The sequence below is a fragment of the Panthera uncia genome, chromosome D2, assembly GCF_023721935.1.
Source record: "Panthera uncia isolate 11264 chromosome D2, Puncia_PCG_1.0, whole genome shotgun sequence".
Lineage (NCBI taxonomy): Eukaryota > Metazoa > Chordata > Mammalia > Carnivora > Felidae > Panthera > Panthera uncia.
The window spans coordinates 63,335,034-63,354,889 of record NC_064818.1 but is presented as its reverse complement, the minus strand read 5'-3'; the positions used below and the strand labels follow the sequence as shown (position 1 = coordinate 63,354,889).

The 19,856-nt window shown below is 38.0% G+C and overlaps 1 long non-coding RNA gene across 1 annotated transcript in view; it reads left to right on the top strand.

Annotated features, from left to right (window-relative positions):
- LOC125932953 (uncharacterized) overlaps nucleotides 1–19,856 on the top strand; it is a 174,029-nt gene that overhangs the window by 11,967 nt on the left and 142,206 nt on the right. The gene's annotated exons all lie outside the window — the stretch shown is intronic.

Here is a 19,856-nt window from a genome sequence, read left to right as displayed (position 1 = left end):
AAATAGCAATAACACAGCAGATGAAATAGGATAATATCCGACCTGATTTTGAATGAGCATTCTTCCAATCAACAGATGCGGTGATGCCTTGAAGTTTGCTTACACGTGGTTAGATATTTTGGTGGAAAATATGCCCTGAGTTCTAGCACAGACTCAGGAACACAGATTTTAATGTGCAACGGTCTGTTTATCTCATAATTTGAAGAAAATATTTAGTTAAGTATTAATGGTTATTTGAAATTGTATTCAGACATAGATTTATTCAGCTGTTTATGACAGTGTATAGAAATAACAGTTTTAAGAAGCTAGAAGTGAAGAGCCAGAAATACAGACTCATATTCATTGGAAGTCCAACTTTGTTATGTGTTCCTTTCCTGCCATTCATATCATATATGATGCAATGTCAAATGGACCTCGTGTTTCAAAAGGATTTCTGTAACTATGGAAATCACTTAGATTTTTGGTTGTATTTAGACTTGCATGTATCTCCTTGAGGACCAATATTCAACCCATTACAATTGCCAACCAGACTCAGGGCAAAAACTCGCCTATATGTTGCTTACAATAGACCCATCTTAAGTATAAGGTGGAAAAGACAAAGGAATTAAAACAAATCATATAAATGGTTAAAGAAAGCTGCCATAGCAAATTTATATCAGAAGACACAGATTTTAAGGTAAGAATCTTTATTAGAGATAAACAATGATAATTTCACAATGATGAAAAATTCATTCACCAAGAAAATATAATAATTCTAAATGCATATGCACAAAATGATACAGCCTCTAAATATGTAAAGCAAAACTATGTGTAATTGAATAGAAAAATTGATCTATCCATAATTCTGGTAGAAAACTTGAACATAGCCTTCTCAGTATGTGACAGAAAAGTCAAAAAAATTCAATAAAATATGGAAACTCTGAAAACAAACTTGACATACCTAGGCAGACATTGAGCGCTGAACTGAACAATTTAATACATACTGTTTTCAAGTGCACGCAAGATTTTTTTAACAAAATAGACTACGTCTTAAGCCACTGCTCAATTCTCAACAAACATCACATAATTGAAATACTAGCGCACTGACAGAGACCTGCCAAAAATTTGTAAATTAAGAGTTATAAGTGAAAGAAGATATGACAAATTAAAACTTGTAGTTTAATGGTCATGAGTAGGACATTGGAACAAAAAATGGAATATTCAATATTAAAGTAATTCAGATAAATATGTGAATAGAGGAAATTTATAGTCTTAAACAAATACTTTAAAAATTAAGAAAGCCTTGGAAAGTAATTATTTAATGAGTCATCCAAAGAATTTTAGAAAATGACATGAAACAGGTGCCCCAAAAGAGTAGAAGGAAAGGAATAACAGTGATAAAGTAGAAACTGACAAATAAAAAGAAAATCAAATATACAATGGGAAGAATAAAAAAAATCCCAAATCGGTTTCTTTTTTCAATGTTTATTTATTTTTGAGAGAGAGAGAGAGCACGCAAATGGAGGAGAGACAGAGAGATAGGGAGACACAGAATCCGAAACAGGCTCCAGGCTCTGAGCTGTCAGCACAAAGCTAAACATGGGGCTCAAACCCACAAACTGTGAGGTCATGACCTGTGCCAAAACTGGACACACTGACTGAGCCCAGGTGCCCCTCCCATCCACACCATGCTGATTACTTGCACCCACAGATAGCTGTCTTTTGCTTGATGTTGATATGCTTCCAAAAGTCAGAACAGTTTAGAACGTTGGTGTAGGCTGTTGATTTTTAACATTGAGTTGGGGGGGGGGGGGTAAAAATATCCTATTCAGAGCCAATCAGAGTAGACATGATATGTCTTTGAGATTTCCCAGATCTGAAAGAATCAGTTCCAGTGGCAGTCTCTCCTTCTAGTACAGGGGCTTAGGACCATTCTTGTTAGAAGGAAAAAGTAAATAAGGCTTGTCAGAGATCTGTAGGGCTGAATATTCTACATGCAGCATCAGAGTGAAGGAGTGAACAGAAGAACTTGTTGACAGAGCAGCTAGTGGAATCCTGCCTGTCATGTTTCTAGGTCAAACCTATTAAATTGTTGTCATATACATGGATCTAAATCCCAAGCTTACACTTTTTCTCTGTCAAGATTTTCTTAAGTTTTCCCAGTCAAAGGAAGCCTAATGATATGACGATAACTAGGTGGTTACCTGGGATGAAATTTTGGGGTCATTCTGAATGTAAGGGGCAGCCACTGGAAGAGATTTCCTTTAAAAGATCATTGGGCTGTTTGTGAAGAATGGATTTAGAGAACATGAATATGGAAGCAGGGAGACCAGTCACATAGCTGTATCAGTGGGCTCAGTGAATGTACCCAGCCAACCAGCTGCAGATAACTGTAAATAGAATTCGTGTGTCAAAGTCACTCTGACTCCCATGGCCATGTCAGATACAGGGTTACTTCCTCAAGCTGTGTTAATTAAGCCTTCTCTCTCCTAATCATCTTGGAGCATTTATTTTCTCTGTGAAAATGATTTGGGCAACAACACCTCTTTTCTTTTTTCTCAAGCAGAGAAGAATCTGAGAATCAAAAGTTCTAGTGTTTATGGCTAGAGAGACGTTAAAAATCTTTCAGCTATAAAAATAATTACCCAAAATGAAAGGCATGAAAATGCTGGCTGGTTCTTACAAATGTGTTTTAGGTCATGTGAAATCATGTTAAAGGTACAATTAGAGATTATTCACCCCCCTACCCCCCGGGAAGGCTACATGCAATTTTCAGCTGCAGAAATTCCCTTTATCTCTTGAGCTCTAGGCAACCATCCCTGCAGACTGTAATCTGTTCACCTATATTACATGTAAGAATTGTTGCCGAGGTCAATATCTTCAGAGATATCAAATGTAGGAAGAATTGTTTCCTGTGCCTGATATGTGTCTTCTGTTAGGAATATTAGGCTGAAATAGTTTAATAGCAGATATTATAGAACTAATTCTGAATCTCCTTTCTGATGGCTAGAAAATTGATAACTCTCATCCATCAAAAATTATTTTCTAACATAATTTTTTCTCCAACCCTGCTGTAAAGCTTTTAAGATTATTTTAAGAAGCATCTTTGCAGTTACATTCATCATGGGATGTGAAAGAACTAAGTTTTAATATTTTTTTTTGTCTGAACTTCTTGGTCCCTCTTTATTGTAAGCCTCTAGGTTATATCTTATTTGTGAAGTAAACTCTAAAGCAACTTTGAACAACTTCTAAGAACTTTTCTGTTTTTGGAAGGAGAAAGGCCTTTTCCATATTCTTATTTTGCAGCCTTCTCATGTATCTACCTGCGAGCACAGTAACTTGTGAGCATGACTTCACCCCATCATGAATAAATACTGAACATCTATGTACCAGACACTGTGTTAAGTTCTAGGTGTACAATAGCCAACAAAACTGAGGGGATTCTTGCTCACAAGGAGCCTTCAGCCTAGTGTGAATGAAAATTCATTCACCCCAACTCCCTCACTCTGCTGAGCTCCTGATAAGACATAGGGAAGATGCCAGGCTCTGTATTTAAGAGTCTTTATTTTGAAGGTGAAAGTCTGATATTTCTCTGTGGCTTTAAACTTGCATATATACATTGCCTGTGGGCCTCGTATCAAGTTTGTGTCTGTGAGACATGGGCATCTAAATGGTTTTTAAAGTGTACTAAAAATGTGGGCCACAGACTTTGACTTTCAGTTCCTACTCTGCATCAGGCACTTTAATGTGCATGCACGTACTCGTGTATGTCTGCCTGCATCCTCTGTGCCTTTGCAGTATCCCTTACGAGCAGATTCATATGACCCATGCACAAATAAGAGAATCAACAGTAAGAAAATAACTCACTCCTGGCCAAGCAAGTGGCAACGAGTGGACCAGGATTAAGGCTCAGGACCGTCTTCTTCAACAGCCTGTTCCTCCAACAGCACCCCCGCCCCACCTCTGTGTCAACATCACTGTTGGTTTGGCTTCTATGGCTTTCAGCCATTTCCACTTGTCCTCGTGGGATAGGGCAGCTTTCGCCCTTCTTAGACCAAAAATTAGACTTTCAGTGCCTTCAGCTGCTTTCCAGCTTGGTCTTGAAGGAAAAAAAAAGGGGAAGGAATTAATTAAGCTTAGATATTGCTCACATTGTATATGTATATGTAGATATTTTTGTGTGTTTATGATGCTTTACGCTATAGAACTAAAGTACATAAGCCCCCAAACTAAGAATCCAAACATAGAGCTATGGACTGAATTGTGCTCCTCCATACCATAGTTCATATTTGAAGCCCTAATTTCCAATGTGACTGTAATTGGAGATAGGGACTTTAAAGAGGGAATTAAGGTTTGATGAAATCATAAGGGTGGGGTCCTAATGCAATAGGACTGAAACCCTTTAAGGAGAAGGAGAGAAATGGGATGCACTTGCATGAAGAAAAAGTCATGTGAGGACACAGCGAGAAGACTGCCATTGCAAGCCAAGGAGAGACCTCAGGGAAAGCCAGCCCTGATGACACCTTTATCTTGGCCGTCCAGCCTCCTGAACCATGAGAAAGTACATTTCTGTGTAAGCCTGTGATATTTTGTTGTGGCATCGCTAGCAAACTAATACACATCATGATAACACTACAAAAAGAAGAGAGAAAGAATAGCTACCAGTTGGAGAGAAGAAATATTTTTTAAAGTACAAAAGGGAGGAAATAAGTGCACAAAATAAGGAAGATGAAATGGCAAGAAAGGCAGCCTAGTAGCTTCATAGTTATTAGTGATAATTAAACTCCCTCACTCACAGCGTTTAACCAGTGTCCTATCCTTTGGGTCACTGAGAGAGTAAAGTTCCTCCCTCAGTTTAAGTTCTCTATGTGGAGTTCAGAACCACCACTATTTTTTTTAGAGAGAGAGAGAGAGAGAGAGAGAACATGGGCAGGGAAGAGGGGCAGAGGGAGAGAGAGAAAGAGAGAGAGAGAGAGAGAGAGAGAGAAAGAGAGAATGAGAGAATGAGAGAATCTTAAGCAGGCTCCATGCTCAGTGTGGAGCCCAGTGCAGGGCCCAGTCCCATGACTGTGAGATCATGACCTGAGCCAAAATCAAGAGTTGGATGCTCAACCAACTGAGCCACCCAGGCACCCCCAGAACCACCACTATTCTGATGTGACTACTAAGAGATTATCACAGCCTAAATATCTGACCCGTGCTTCCTCCCCTAACCACATGAGTAAACCCATGGTTCAAGAGTGGAAAAGATAGCTGAACTTCCCCCTATATGGTAAACCGAGGGGACAATACCACATAGAAGAGAGAACTCTCTTTCACTTGGACAGGCATCAGCTAAATCTTCTGGTCAATCTTTTTGAGGTCCTGGGATGCGTCTCTGATAGATCTAGTCTGTACTAGATACCAAAGAGTCAGTGGCTGACAATTGAAAGGCCTTTCCAGTAGGGTTCGTAGTGAGAAAGTCTGATATCTCATTGACCAGAAATCTTTTTTAGTACCTGTGGATGACCACATAACATAGGTCAGCCATCATCTGTTGGTCACTGCAGACCCTGCTTTATCTACTGGCAATACTCCTATTAAAGTATTTCTGGTATCTCCCACCATGCACCCCAGCAAACTAACTATACTGCCTTATTTCACTTACAAAATTTGTGTGATAAAACATTGGTGGTGCAATGCAATATATAAGACACTCACAGTCTTCACCTCCTTAAGCCTGTTTCTTCACTTGTAAAACTGGGGTAAAAGCTACCTCTCATGATTCTTATGAGGATTAGATGAGTCAGTATGCTAAAGTACTTAGTGCCTGGTACATGTAATTTATCCAATAACTAGAACCTAATGGTACTCTGATTATTCAAAATGGGCATATACATGAAGACTTCTTAGGAGAATGATACATGAAGACTTCTACAACTATGGAACAGGCCACAGCCATCTCTGCAGGAAAATACCAAGGTGGTATTTCCAGGATGCAGACTGCTGTTCTGAGCTACAATGTCTAGTATCTCTCCCAGTTCACCAGGTAACACCGACTGGTATCCTCTGGGAGAGAAATCCTGCTGCTTGTTCCCCGGCCCCCTCCCCCCACCTCTCTGTAAATAAGGACCAGAGCTAAATGTCGAGCAATTCTTTTCTATTGTAATTTCAAAGGAGTGATGGTTCCCTAACAAAATCCCAAAGGTTTATTTATTTATTTTTTTTTTTAATTCACTGTTTACCAGAACTTGCCATTGCTTTTCCCAGGGAGTGCTATAAATAACCATCTAGGGGAGATATTTTGAGTATATAAGATGTAACCTCAGGAAGAATTCATTCTTTCTTAAAGCAGAACTCTCTTCTCATTTCCCCTCTCTGGGGACATAATGAAAAATGTGTGAGAGTTAGGGAGTAATTAAGAATAATGGCAGTGTCAACCTTAGGACAAGTGATAAATCTTAGTTTGTTTATGATTTAGAAATTTTATTAATGCTTAGTCAAAAGACCACTTCTGAGTTGCAGTGAAAGTATACTAGAGTAATTCTTTAGCCTCAGAAATGGAGAAACAGACTTGCAAAATATGTTCAGAAATTTTTTCCCAGGAGGCATAAATTAAACTTTGATATTCCATAGATTATTTCACAGCATGTGCAATTTCAAGGCTTTTCCATAATATTTAATTTACTTTTAAATATGCATATGTCCTAGGTACCTAATGTCTACGCTGATGATATAGTCCCCACGCCGCAGACTCATGGGGGAGGTGGGTTGAAGGCACTTACACATAAATAATTACCAAAAAAATGTGATCAGTACAAAAATAACATTCTATGCAAAGTGCTTAGGCAGCACAAACATTGTGGTACTTGAATCAGTCTAAGAAAGGAGATGATTTGTCCTCAGCCCTACAGATTCTGATTTAATTGTCTTGCTGTGGGACCTGGCTTAGGTATTAAAGTTCCAATAATGATGTCTATGTGCAGCCACAATTGAGAACCTCTACCCTAATAGGTAGCAGTCCATTCTGCTGAACTTATTCTTGGGAGTAGCCGCTTTATGATCTCTCTCAGGGAAAAGACAATGGAAAAGTTTCATATTTGGGTTTCAGGTTTTCATCATAATAGAACACTAGATGCAATGCCTGAGGGAGAGAAGGGTACTAAAAACTAGCTAGATATATTCAGAGACCAGGCCTTTATCATTCTGAATCTCAATTCCTTGTTCTAGCTTGCTCTCACTTGGACACCCCTGACGTTTAAAATTAACAAGTACAGAAAACACTGGAGAGAAATAGGTTAGGGAAATGATTCTCAAACCTAGTTGGGTATAAGAATCACCTGGAAGACAACTTTTTTTTTAGTTTATTTTTAGAGAAACAGAGACAGCATGAGTAGGAAAGGGACAGAGATAGAGGGAGACAGAAAATCCTGCACTATGGAATATGGAGCCCAACGTGTGGCTCGAACTCACAAAACCATGAGATCGTGACCTGAGTCAAAACCAAGAGTCAGATTCAACCAATTGAGCCACCCAGGTGCCCCTGAAAAGGCTAGTTAAAAGCATATTCCTGGGACCCATCTACAGGGATCTGGTTTCAGCTTGTGTACAGTAGGGCACAGAAATATATATTTTTAATAAGCTATTTGGTTGATTTTTGAATAGGGAATCTAAGAACATATTTTGAAAAAAAAAACTGTGCTGAGGCTTGAGGAATCTCCAGTAGTGCCAATCAAAGGGTTTCCTGGATTTTAGACATCTCTGAAAACATAAAGAAGAGATGGACAGAAAAAGAGGAAACAGGCATAACAGTAAAGGGATCCTATATATGTGCCAAAGTACATCTTAGTGTAGAAACAGTACTTTGGTGTTAGAAACAACCTCCAAGGTGATTTAGTTCAATCACATGTATCAGTATCAGTTATGGCTTTACAAATGAATGGCCATGTAGCCTTAGTTGACCTTCACACAGGGAGTTCCCTATATCCCTATCCATTTCTGGATGACTCTGACTGACCATATCCACCAAACTATACTTACTGACCTTTGGCTTTTAGCAGTATCAAACAAGCCAACTTGGTCCTCCCCATGGCACCTTTCATATACTGAATAAGGACCCTCTTGTTTACGTCCTGTCAGCCCTCCATTCCCCTTGAAGAGTCCTCTTCCTCCAATATTCTTCTTTCAGCAGTTTTCAGACCATTCGCCATCTTGGCCATAATGCTTTGAAAACTGTAAGCCTCACACAGGGTCTTCTTAAATGCTCCCAGGAGAGCAATCCTTCTGATGTTTTATACCACATTTGCTGCCCCCTTCCCCAAGTATAACAAGAATATTACTTTCTGAGATCATTCCCTGTTACTTACTGTAGTGCATTTACAGAATACTAGCAAAGGATTTGGAGCACGAACAAATGAGTTTTTTTGTGGGTTCCTTCAAATCATTAACTGACATAAGAAAGGGTAAACTCATTCCAACAGAAAAGAAGGCAGTGTGGGCAGAGAAATTGCAAGAATTGTTTGCAGACGTTGGGGCTTTGCCTCTACACCCAAAACCATGAGTGGATTGTCATGTTCTGATTCCACAAGATTTGGCTCATCACCAGAGGTGATAAATTTGCCATTTGATGGCAAATACAGTCCACTGGGTTGGCAAAACAGAAAATGTAATCCCCTTCGTGGATCTTTGATTTGCAAACTTGTGTTTCTAAATAGTTTTCTATAATAACTGTGGCATGATTTTTATATACTGTGCACAAACAAGGCTGAAGGTTGTTCTTTAAGAGACTGGGGGTAGTTTGGGAAGGGGAATAGTGAAGATATATTCCTCCCCATTGTTTGCACAGGAAGAAAAGGTACTTGTCAATGAGAAATTGGGAATCTGGATTAGCCAGTCTAAAACCTTCTAAGGGAAAAGATATGGAGCTTTTCTAATCCATCTGAAATTTTTATTATGTTGTTCAATCTAAGGTGGCTGGCACTGGAGGTGAGTTGTGGGCAGAGAATCACAGAACTAGAAGATGTGAATGATTCCTTCTTTCTGTGCCATGTGTTTTAGCAAACAAGTCTGAACTTGTTTGATAAGATGGTCAAGTGTAACATTGCTGTACAAATATCCATAATGATGCTTTATCCATTTAGCACAAATCTCCACTGCAGGTTATCTGCCTATTTCATGAATCATTACCTTCTCAAGGCACCTAAAGCCCTTCATGATGAAGTTCCAAAACACCTTCCTCCAGAGTTGTGTCCCACTAGGTAGCTCAGGGCATCACAGCCTTAACTCTTTGCTGTGCCCTGAACATAGTAATTTTATTCAGAGCTCAGACCATTTTTCTTGCTGATTCTTCACCAGGTAGATTACTACTTCTGATATCTTTCCACTGAAAATTTGACTTATTTTGCAAAGGCAACTCCAATGATACAAGGTAAATGAAGCCTTTCTTGAATTTTTAATAATTGCATGATTTATGGAGCTTCTATGTGCTGTGTTAGATATATTATTTTTTATCTTAATCCCCATATTCATCTCATAAAGTAAAATATTATTTTTCTTATTTTAGGACTGGGACTGGAAGTTTAGACAGGTGTTATTTGTTTACCCCTTAAGGTACCCAGTTTACAAGGGAAGACTTGAACTTTTGACTTAGATCTGCAGATACAAGAGTCAACACTCCTCATCACTGTCCTCTACGATGTTTATTATTACTCTTCCCTCTATCTGTACTTCTCCAAAAGGACTATGCCTTTATTTAAAGTACTTACCCTTCTTGGGGCGCCTGGGTGGCTCAGTCGGTTAAGCGGCCGACTTCGGCTCAGGTCATGATCTCGCACTCCGTGAGTTCAAGCCCCGCGTCGGGCTCTGGGCTGACAGCTCAGAGCCTGGAGCCTGTTTCGATTCTGTGTCTCCCTCTCGCTGACCCTCCCCGTTCATGCTTTGTCTCTCTCTGTCTCAAAAATAAATAAAAACGTTAAAAAAAAAAAGAAAGTACTTACCCTTCTTTATGCCTTCTCCAAAAGGACTTATGCCTCTTTATGCCCCTATTATCTATTTCTACTTTCAATATAGTAAGTTGGCCACAGGTTTGTTATCTTTGTTCTATTATAAGCAATTCCTTCTCATCTACCATCTTCTCCCTCTGTTAGAGAAAAAGCCAGATCCAATAAATATTCATTGAACTCAAAATGAAGGAACAATGGCTAAGTCTTTTGCTTATGGCCATGATGTAGTAGCCTGTGTTAGAATAACTCACATTGGGGCGCCTGGGTGGCTCAGTCGGTTGAGCGTCCGACTTCGGCTCAGGTCACGATCTCGCGGTCTGTGAGTTCGAGCCCCGCGTCAGGCTCTGGGCTGATGGCTCGGAGCCTGGAGCCTGTTTCCGATTCTGTGTCTCCCTCTCTCTCTGCCCCTCCCCCGTTCATGCTCTGTCTCTCCCTGTCTCAAAAATAAATAAACATTAAAAAAAAATTAAAAAAAAAAAGAATAACTCACATTAACAGAAATACAAAGGAAGTCATTTAGCTAGAAGAAAAAATAATCTCAGATGAAAGATGAAGCAAGTTTTAAAAAATGAGTAAAAATGAGTCTGTATGTAGATCTAAATAAATAGAGACTGTTTAAAACAATGGCAATAATGGTTTTTGAGTTTTAATATATGTTGTAAGTAAGGGTCATAAAATCTTTTTGTTGTTGGGGAAGTGGTAAAAGTAATAATTTTTTATATACTCTGACAAGACAAGAAGAAATGTAGAAGTGAAGTAAGGAAATGTGTAACAGGCAAGCTATTAGAGGGGAAATGGAGTGATTTTTAAAATTCATAATTATTTCAAAAGAAGGCAAGACTATGAAAAAAAATATGTATATTCCTACAGAGCATAGATTTTGATGGTGGATTTAGCTCAAATATATTATTAATTAAATAAAAATGGATCAAGTTCTCTAATTAAGATAAAAATTATAGGATTTAGAAAAGAAGAAAATAACTCTCATAATAAGAAATACCTTTAAATATAAGGGCATAGAAAAGGTGGAAATAAAATGATGTAGAAAGATAAAAGATACATCAAGGAAATACTAACCAAAAAGAAAGTTAGTATTGCCTTAATACTATTAAAAAAGGAAACATTTATGATCAGAAATATTTCCAGAGTTAAAGAGAATATTTAATGATGATAAAAGGGTCAGCCCAACAGAAATATCCACTCATCCTAAACTTGTATGCCATTATTAATGTCCTGAAACAATATATAAAATGAATGGTGGTGATTAGATCCTAGCATCTGATTTCTCCTTCTCCTGACTTTCAGTGATATGATCATTCTTTTTATCAGGCCCATACATATAAAGAGCCTAATTCTGAATGTTTCACATTCAAGATGGCTTTTGCAACATTATTATTGCTATTAATATGATTATTTTGTTTATATGCATATAGACATGGAAAGATATGCATTTACACATATATAGAAAACTGTGTGTGCATGTGTGTGCGTGTGTGAAATGCAAACAAATAAGATGCTAAAGTGAATAGGCCAATAAAATTCTCTTACAAGACAACTAAATCATTTGCCTAACCTTAATCATCCTACCTGTGACTGGATGATACACAGGATATACAGGCCTAGGCAATCCCTGGCTTTATACGAGTTTCTTTGGGATGACAATACTAAAACGAGTGGTATCTAATCATTGTAAACTTTATCTTAATATTATTTTATTTAGTAACTATTGGATAGGCAATTCATGCACATTGACTGAAATTCAAAACCACAGGAGTGAATAAAGTATATAGTATGCTTCCCTCCCTGTTTGGTTCCCAGATTAATCAGTTCTTCTCCTTGAAAGCAACAAATATTGCCTTATTTATTTTCTAAAGGTATTCTGTGCATTTAATAATATCATTCAGTAATTACATATAAAACAAGAGATCTATGTATGTGTGTATGTATATATCTAGATCTGTTGTATATATGTGTGTGTATTTTCCTTATGTTTATTTATTCTTTTCTCACATTGCTTTATAGCTGACTTTTTAATTTAAAACTACCACCCGGAGACCTCATTGTTTTTCACAGCTGCAGAGTATTCCATTTTATGAAGATAGCATAATTTATTTTACCAGTCTTCTTACACGTAAACCAATTTTTCCCTATATTTTGTAATTACAGTTATGTGACTAATATCCAAATATATATATAATTTTACATCTCGTATGACAAAGACATTGGAAACACTTCTGTAGAATAAATACCTGTATTCAAAATTGCTAAATCAAAGACTTCATTTTTTTTATTTTTTTAAAAAATTTTTTAAATGTTTTTATTTTTGAGACAGAGAGAGACAGAGCATGAGCAGGGGAGGGGCAGAGAGAAGGAGACACAGAATCCGAAGCAGTCTCCAGGCTCTGAGCTGTCAGCACAGAGCGTGATGCGGGGCTCGAACTCATGGATTGTGAGATCATGACCAGAGCTGAAGTTGGACGCTTAACTGACTGAGCCACCCAGGCGCCCCAAAGACTTCATTTTTAAATTTGAAAGCTATAGTCCAATTGTCCTTTATAGAGACATTCCAGGTTGCCACTCCCATTGCTAAGGACTTACCCTCAGTACAGTCCTCAACATAGTGCTCTGAGAGAATGGGACTGGAATGAAAGAGAAACACTAGAGGCAACTGCATGTTTCTGAAGAGGCATAGCTGTAACACCCACCGATTGTGGGTGGTGACTGAGCATATCCCTCAGGCAACCTGATTAAGAAGGGCTTCTCAACTTGGGGGTGCTGTGTAGCTCAGTCAGTTAAGCATCTGACTCTTGATTTGGGCTCAGGCCATGATCTCATGGTTCATGAGTTCGAGCCCTGCATTGGGCTCTGCGCTAACTGTGGAACCTGCTTGGGATTCTTTCTCCCTCTCTCTCTTTGCCATCCCTTGCTCTCTCTCTCTCTCTCTCAATAAATAAACTTAAAAAAAAAAAAAAGAAGGGATTCTCAACTTAAAAACTGCATTGGGACCCTCTTTCCTTAAACTAAAAATTACATGCAGCAAGAAGTGATTCTTTAAAGCTCCAAGACCTCAGTAATAAAAATATAGGAATTCCCACCTTAAATGAAACTCAATGGGGCAAGCATTAACAGTCAGATTAAGGAATTGAAAATAAATAAGCATTTAAAGAAGAGCTATTGAATGTGTACATGAGATTTCCCTGCAGGGAAAATGGGTGCATGCTGGAAGGAGGCAGGAGGGAAGGGTTGAGGACTATATTAAATCTATGCAAATACATACCATTTGCTCTAGTTCAGCCAACATTAATTCTCTTCTGTTAATTTGCAGTTGAGTTCACTGCAAAGCTCCAGAAATAACAAAAACACCTGGATATGTGGAATAGAAAACAAATTTTGCCCATTATTCAACGTTTTTTTTTTTTTTTTTTAATTTTTGGGACAGAGAGAGACAGAGCATGAACGGGGGAGGGGCAGAGAGAGAGGGAGACACAGAATCGGAAACAGGCTCCAGGCTCCGAGCCATCAGCCCAGAGCCTGACGCGGGGCTCGAACTCACAGACCGCGAGATCGTGACCTGGCTGAAGTCGGACGCTTAACCGACTGCGCCACCCAGGCGCCCCCAAATTTTGCCCATTATTAAAAAATGCTTTAAACCTCTCTCTTCTCTCTCTTCTATCTTCCCCCCTTCCTCTTCTAAAACTACTATTTACATTCTACCAGAAGATGATTTTGTTCGCTGCTATTTTCACACAATTTTCACTTAGTTCCCCATATAATTGCAGGTTTCTCAGGAAGGTTAAAAAGCCTGCCTATAAGAACCAGTCTATATACTCTTGAAGCTACTTGTGTAATAGATTTGCAAATGTCTAAGTTCTAGGGCTTTTCCCCAGATGGTTCAGACCTGTGTATGCTCTTGTCTGTCTACTACCCCTTCATGGAAAGCAGTGGTCCTGGGTCAACTTACTACATCAATCCAGAATCTACTCTACAGCTTGGCATTCAGACCCCAGACAGGGAGTTCTCAGTGGCAACTTGCAGAAATTTATTCCCTACAGTGTAGCCACAGGAGTGGAGAATAATAAAGGATACACTGTCTTAATTATTGGAGGGTAGTACAATTTCACTGGGAAAGACTGTTCTCAGTTTATTTTACCTATTTTTTTTTGTTTGTTTTCTTAAAAGCCCTCCATAGCAATTAATCAAAAATATGGTAAATAGAGGAAAGGTAATCACCCTTACCCAAAGATTAACCACATTAAACCATTCAGTTCTGTGTTGTTTTTGGTATTTTCTGTGTTTTAAACACAGTTTATTCAGTATATATTTACAGAGTATCTGCTAAGTGCCTGGCATTATGCTAGATGTAGTTGTGACAATGTCATGTGGTTAATTTTGGAATCTGAGATTTTTTTTGTTTAACTTTACTGTATAAACCTTTCTTGTTATTACACATTCTTTGTTACACATATTAAGTCTATTTTAACATAAAATTATTGCTTAAGGTAATAGTTTTTATTCACGATAGTATAGTGGTTAAAGGTAATAGTTCTATAGAATCCGAGTGAATCACATTCTGACTCACTCTTTATTAGCCGTGTGAATGTGAGGAAGATAGATAGTTCATAGGATCTTCAATGTTTTCTTGGATAAACTAGAGCTAACCTATACACATGAAGTACGTTAGCCTGTATCACATTGACTTCTTGTGAGCATAAGTGACTTTATTCCAGTAAAATGGTTCTTCTACACCACTAGGCTGCCCCCAACTCTTTGTCTTTCCCTCTGGCCACATCCAAAGTACTGGTGAGAGCTGAGGAAAATCATCCAGTATGGATGACTGAGAACAGGACGCATTCATTGTCATCATTTGCATATGAAACATCATGAGGGCTGGCCACTACTGATAAGATTCTAGTTAAAATCCCCTCTATTCCATCTTTCATCTCTATAGGCAGGAGCTGCCCATCTCTCCAAACATAAACTGCTCTGTCACTGCCCTGGATCCCAACTTCTCTTCAGCATCTAAGCAAGTGTCTCCTCTGGGTCCCATACCTTCAACTGCTGCCTCCCAGTCGCCTGCATTTCACCAGCTGTTGAGAATGCAAAAATCTTCTCTGGTTGTAAAAACAAAGAAACCAAAGCCAAAGCTAAAATCATGACAACTTTCAAGCCCATATTTCCATCCAGCTACTGCCATCTCATTTCTTATTTCTAGGTGAACCTCTCAAATAAAGTGGCTCCACTATCTTATTCTGCTCTTTGATCATCCTTTCCCTACTTGACCCACTTGAATAAGTCTTTTACCCTTTGCACTCCAGCAAAACCGCTCTTCTGAAGATTAGTGATGACTTTCCTTTTCTATAAAGCCTATATACACTTCCAGATCCTCATTTTCATTCAGCTCTTTAGAGCATTGGGGACATGTGAACACATCCCCTTTTTAAAAACACTTTTCCCTTGAATCTGTGATACCACAAACTCTTGGCTTTCTCCTTTCAAGCTGTTCCATCCAAGTCTTTATTTCCAGCTTTTTTTCTGCCTGCCCTTTAAACGTTATTTTGATATGTTTTCCTTACCTATTGATTTATAAACTGCATACTATTATAGGCTAAACTGTGTCCCCTCAAAAGTCATACGTTGAAGTTCAAACTCGCTGTACCTCAGAATGTGATTATTTGGAGATAGGAGCTTTAAACAGGCACTTAAGGTGAAATGAGGTCGTAAGGGGAGGCCTTAATCCACTGTGACTGGTGTTCTCATAAGAAGAGGAAATTTGGACACAGATTTGTAGGCAATGGAGGAAAGACCATAGGAGGACACAGTGATATGGCAGCCATTTGCATGATAAGGAGAGAGCTCTCAGAAGAAACCAACCCTGTCAACACTTTGTTCCTGGACTTCTAGATGGTGGAACTGTGAGAAAATATATTTGTTGTGTAAGCCATCTATGCTGTGTGGTATTTGGTAATGGCAGCCCGGGCACACTAATGCACATATGCTAAAAGGTAAAAATCTTGTGTTCACTAACAATGAAGCAACAGAAAGACAAATGAAGAAACTGATCCCATTCACAATTGCACCAAGAAGCATAAAATACCTAGGAATAAATCTAACCAAAGATGTAAAAGATCTGTATGCTGAAAACTATAGAAAGCTTATGCAGGTAATTGAAGAAGATATAAAGAAATGGAAAGACATTCCCTGCTCATGGATTGGAAGAATAAATATTGTCAAAATGTCAATACTACCTAAAGCTATCTACACATTCAATGCAATCCCAATCAAAATTGCACCAGCATTCTTCTCGAAACTAGAACAAGCAATCCTAAAATTCATATGGAACCACAAAAGGCCCCGAATAGCCAAAGTAATTTTGAAGAAGACCAAAGCAGGAGGCATCACAATCCCAGACTTTAGCCTCTACTACAAAGCTGTCATCATCAAGACAGCATGGTATTGGCACAAAAACAGACACATAGGCCAATGGAATAGAATAGAAACCCCAGAACTAGACCCACAAACGTATGGCCAACTCATCTTTGACAAAGCAGGAAAGAACATCCAATGGAAACAAGACAGTCTCTTTAACAAATGGTGCTGGGAGAACTGGACAGCAACATGCAGAAGGTTGAAACTAGACCACCTTCTCACACCATTCACAAAAATAAATTCAAAATGGATAAAGGACCTGAATGTGAGACAGGAAACCATCAAAACCCTAGAGGAGAAAGCAGGAAAAGACCTCTCTGACCTCAGCCGTAGCAATCTCTTACTCGACACATCCCCAAAGGCAAGGGAACTAAAAGCAAAGATGAATTACTGGGACCTTATGAAGATGAAAAGCTTCTGCACAGCAAAGGAAACAACCAACAAAACTAAAAGGCAACCAACGGAATGGGAAAAGATATTTGCAAATGACATATCGGACAAAGGGCTAGTATCCAAAATCTATAAAGAGCTCACCAAACTCCACACCCGAAAAACAAATAACCCAGTGAAGAAATGGGCAGAAAACATGAATAGACACTTCTCTAAAGAAGACATCCGGATGGCCAACAGGCACATGAAAAGATGCTCAACGTCGCTCCTCATCAGGGAAATACAAATCAAAACCACACTCAGATATCACCTCACGCCAGTCAGAGTGGCCAAAATGAAGAAATCAGGAGACTATAGATGCTGGAGAGGATGTGGAGAAACGGGAACCCTCTTGCACTATTGGTGGGAATGCAAACTGGTGCAGCCACTCTGGAAAACAGTGTGGAGGTTCCTCAGAAAATTAAAAATAGACCTACCCTATGACCCAGCAATAGCACTGCTAGGAATTTATCCAAGGGATACAGGAGTACTGATGCATAGGGGCACTTGTACCCCAATGTTTATAGCAGCACTCTCAACAATAGCCAAATGATGGAAAGAGCCTAAATGTCCATCAACTGATGAATGGATAAAGAAATTGTGGTTCATGTACACAATGGAGTACTACGTGGCAATGAGAAAGAATGAAATATGGCCCTTTGTAGCAACGTGGATGGAACTGGAGAGTGTGATGCTATGTGAAATAAGCCATACAGAGAAAGACAGATACCATATGGTTTCACTCTTATGTGGATCTTGAGAAACTTAACAGAAACCCATGGGGGAGGGGAAGGAAAAATAAAAAAAGAGGTTAGAGTGGGAGAGAGCCAAAGCATAAGAGACTCTTAAAAACTGAGAGCAAACTGAGGGTTGATGGGGGGTGAGAGGGAGGGGAGGGTGGGGGGGTGGGTATTGAGGAGGGCACCTTTTGGGATGAGCACTGGGTGTTGTATGGAAACCAATTGGACAATAAATTTCATATATTGAAAAAAATAAAAAATAAAAAAAATAAAATCCAAAAAACAAAAAAATCTCGTGTTCAGTTTCATGACATTTTACACATTGATAAGGTGACATGGAGTTACAACCTAGATAAACACATAGACTATTGTCAATCTCCCATGCGTCTCCACTAAAATAATACCTATCTTGATCTCTAGTACCACATGTTACTTTTGTTTTTCAACTCTGTGTAGGTGGAATCGCGTTGTGTACCTTTTTATATCCTGTTTATTTTGCTCAAAATCACATTTGTGACATTCATCCCTGTTATTGAATAGCTGTACAGTGTTCCGTTGTGTGAATGGAATGGAACAATGTATTATATTAGTTCCTTTTTTTATGGATACCAATATTGTTTCTTTTTTTTAAAAAGTTTATTTATTTATTTATTTATTTATTTATTTATTTATTTAGAGAGAGAGAGAGCGTGCCAGCCCGTGAGCTAATGGGGGAAGGGCAGAGAGAGAGAGAGGGAGAGAGAAAATCCCAAACAGGCTCTGCACTGTCAGCACAGTCCAATGCTGGCCTCAAACTCATGAACCGTGAGCTCATGACCCAAGCCAAGATCAAGAGTCAGATGCTTAACTGACTGAGCCACCCAGGTGCCCCTGGACACTCATATTGTTTCTACTTTCTACTATTATAATTACAGAATGGAAATTTTACTATATATCTTTTATGGGACATAGTGCTAATTTCTCTTGGGTTCCTGTGCATACATTTTATTAAAAATGAGCGCTTTTTTTTCTTTTGGGTAGCTATGTAGGAATGAGATCACAGGGTCATAGAATGTGTGTGTTTCACTTTAGTCTCACTTTTTCAAAAATGAGTGTACTAATTAACACTATACTCATTGTTATGTGGGAATTCCTGTTCCACAGGCTCACCAGCAGGAAGTAATTTCTGTTATTCTAATTTCACCTCTTCTGTTTGGGAGCATAGTAGTGTCTCTTTGTGAGTTTAGTCTGCATTTCCCTATTAATGTTACTGAGAACTTTTATAAATAAATATATATATATATATATTATATTTGTATATTATATATACTATATAATAAAGTATATTTGTATATATAATAAATATAAAGTATGCTATATTTATGTTATATATAAATATAAATATATGTTTAATTAAAAATATATACAGTGAAATGTTTATTACAATAAAAATTATGCTTATTCATCATCAAAATATCTTCTTCTGTGAGGTACCTATTCAAGTATTTTATCCATTTATGTAGTGGTTTGTCAGAATGTTTCTAATTTATTTGTAGGTCTTATTTTTATATACTAAATACAAATTCCTTTTTTAATTTTTTATTCTTATTTCTTATTTGAGAGAGAGAGAGTGTGAACAGGGTAGAGGGGCAGAGGAATCATGGGAACATACCCTGAGCTGAAATCAAGAGTTGAATGCTCAATGACTGAGCCACCCAGGTGTCCCATATGTGTCTAAATACAAATCCTTTGTTACATGTGTGTATATATGTGGGTTTATGATGTATATGTATGTATATAATATATATATATACACAGAAATATACACATACATATATAGAGTTTTCTGTGTGAGAAATATTTTTTCAATTGATAACATTATTTTTCACATATAATACTTAAGATTTTCTATTTAATCTTTTTTTTTCAGTCTAATAAATTGCATTCTGAAGGAATTGACAATTTTATCTCATTTGTAAATTATTTCTTATAATTTCAAAATTTCACAAGATACTTTCAATGTCTGTAAATGTAATGATTTATATATTTTATTCATGTGCACTGCATGTTCCTTATATTCTTATTTTGTTTTATTTTAACATTTCATTTTCTTTTTATGCTTCAATTTGAATATTTTCTATTACTTTTCCTTGAATTCATTAATCCTATCTTCTGCTTATCAAGTTTTCTATTAAATCTAAGGAGAGAGTTTATATTTTGTCTATTTTGTATTTAGGGTTAGATAAGGTGAGGGGCCAATACCATCAAGCAACATGGGATAGCTGAGTCAGGTTATGATGTATGTTTTAGGGAGGGTCAATTT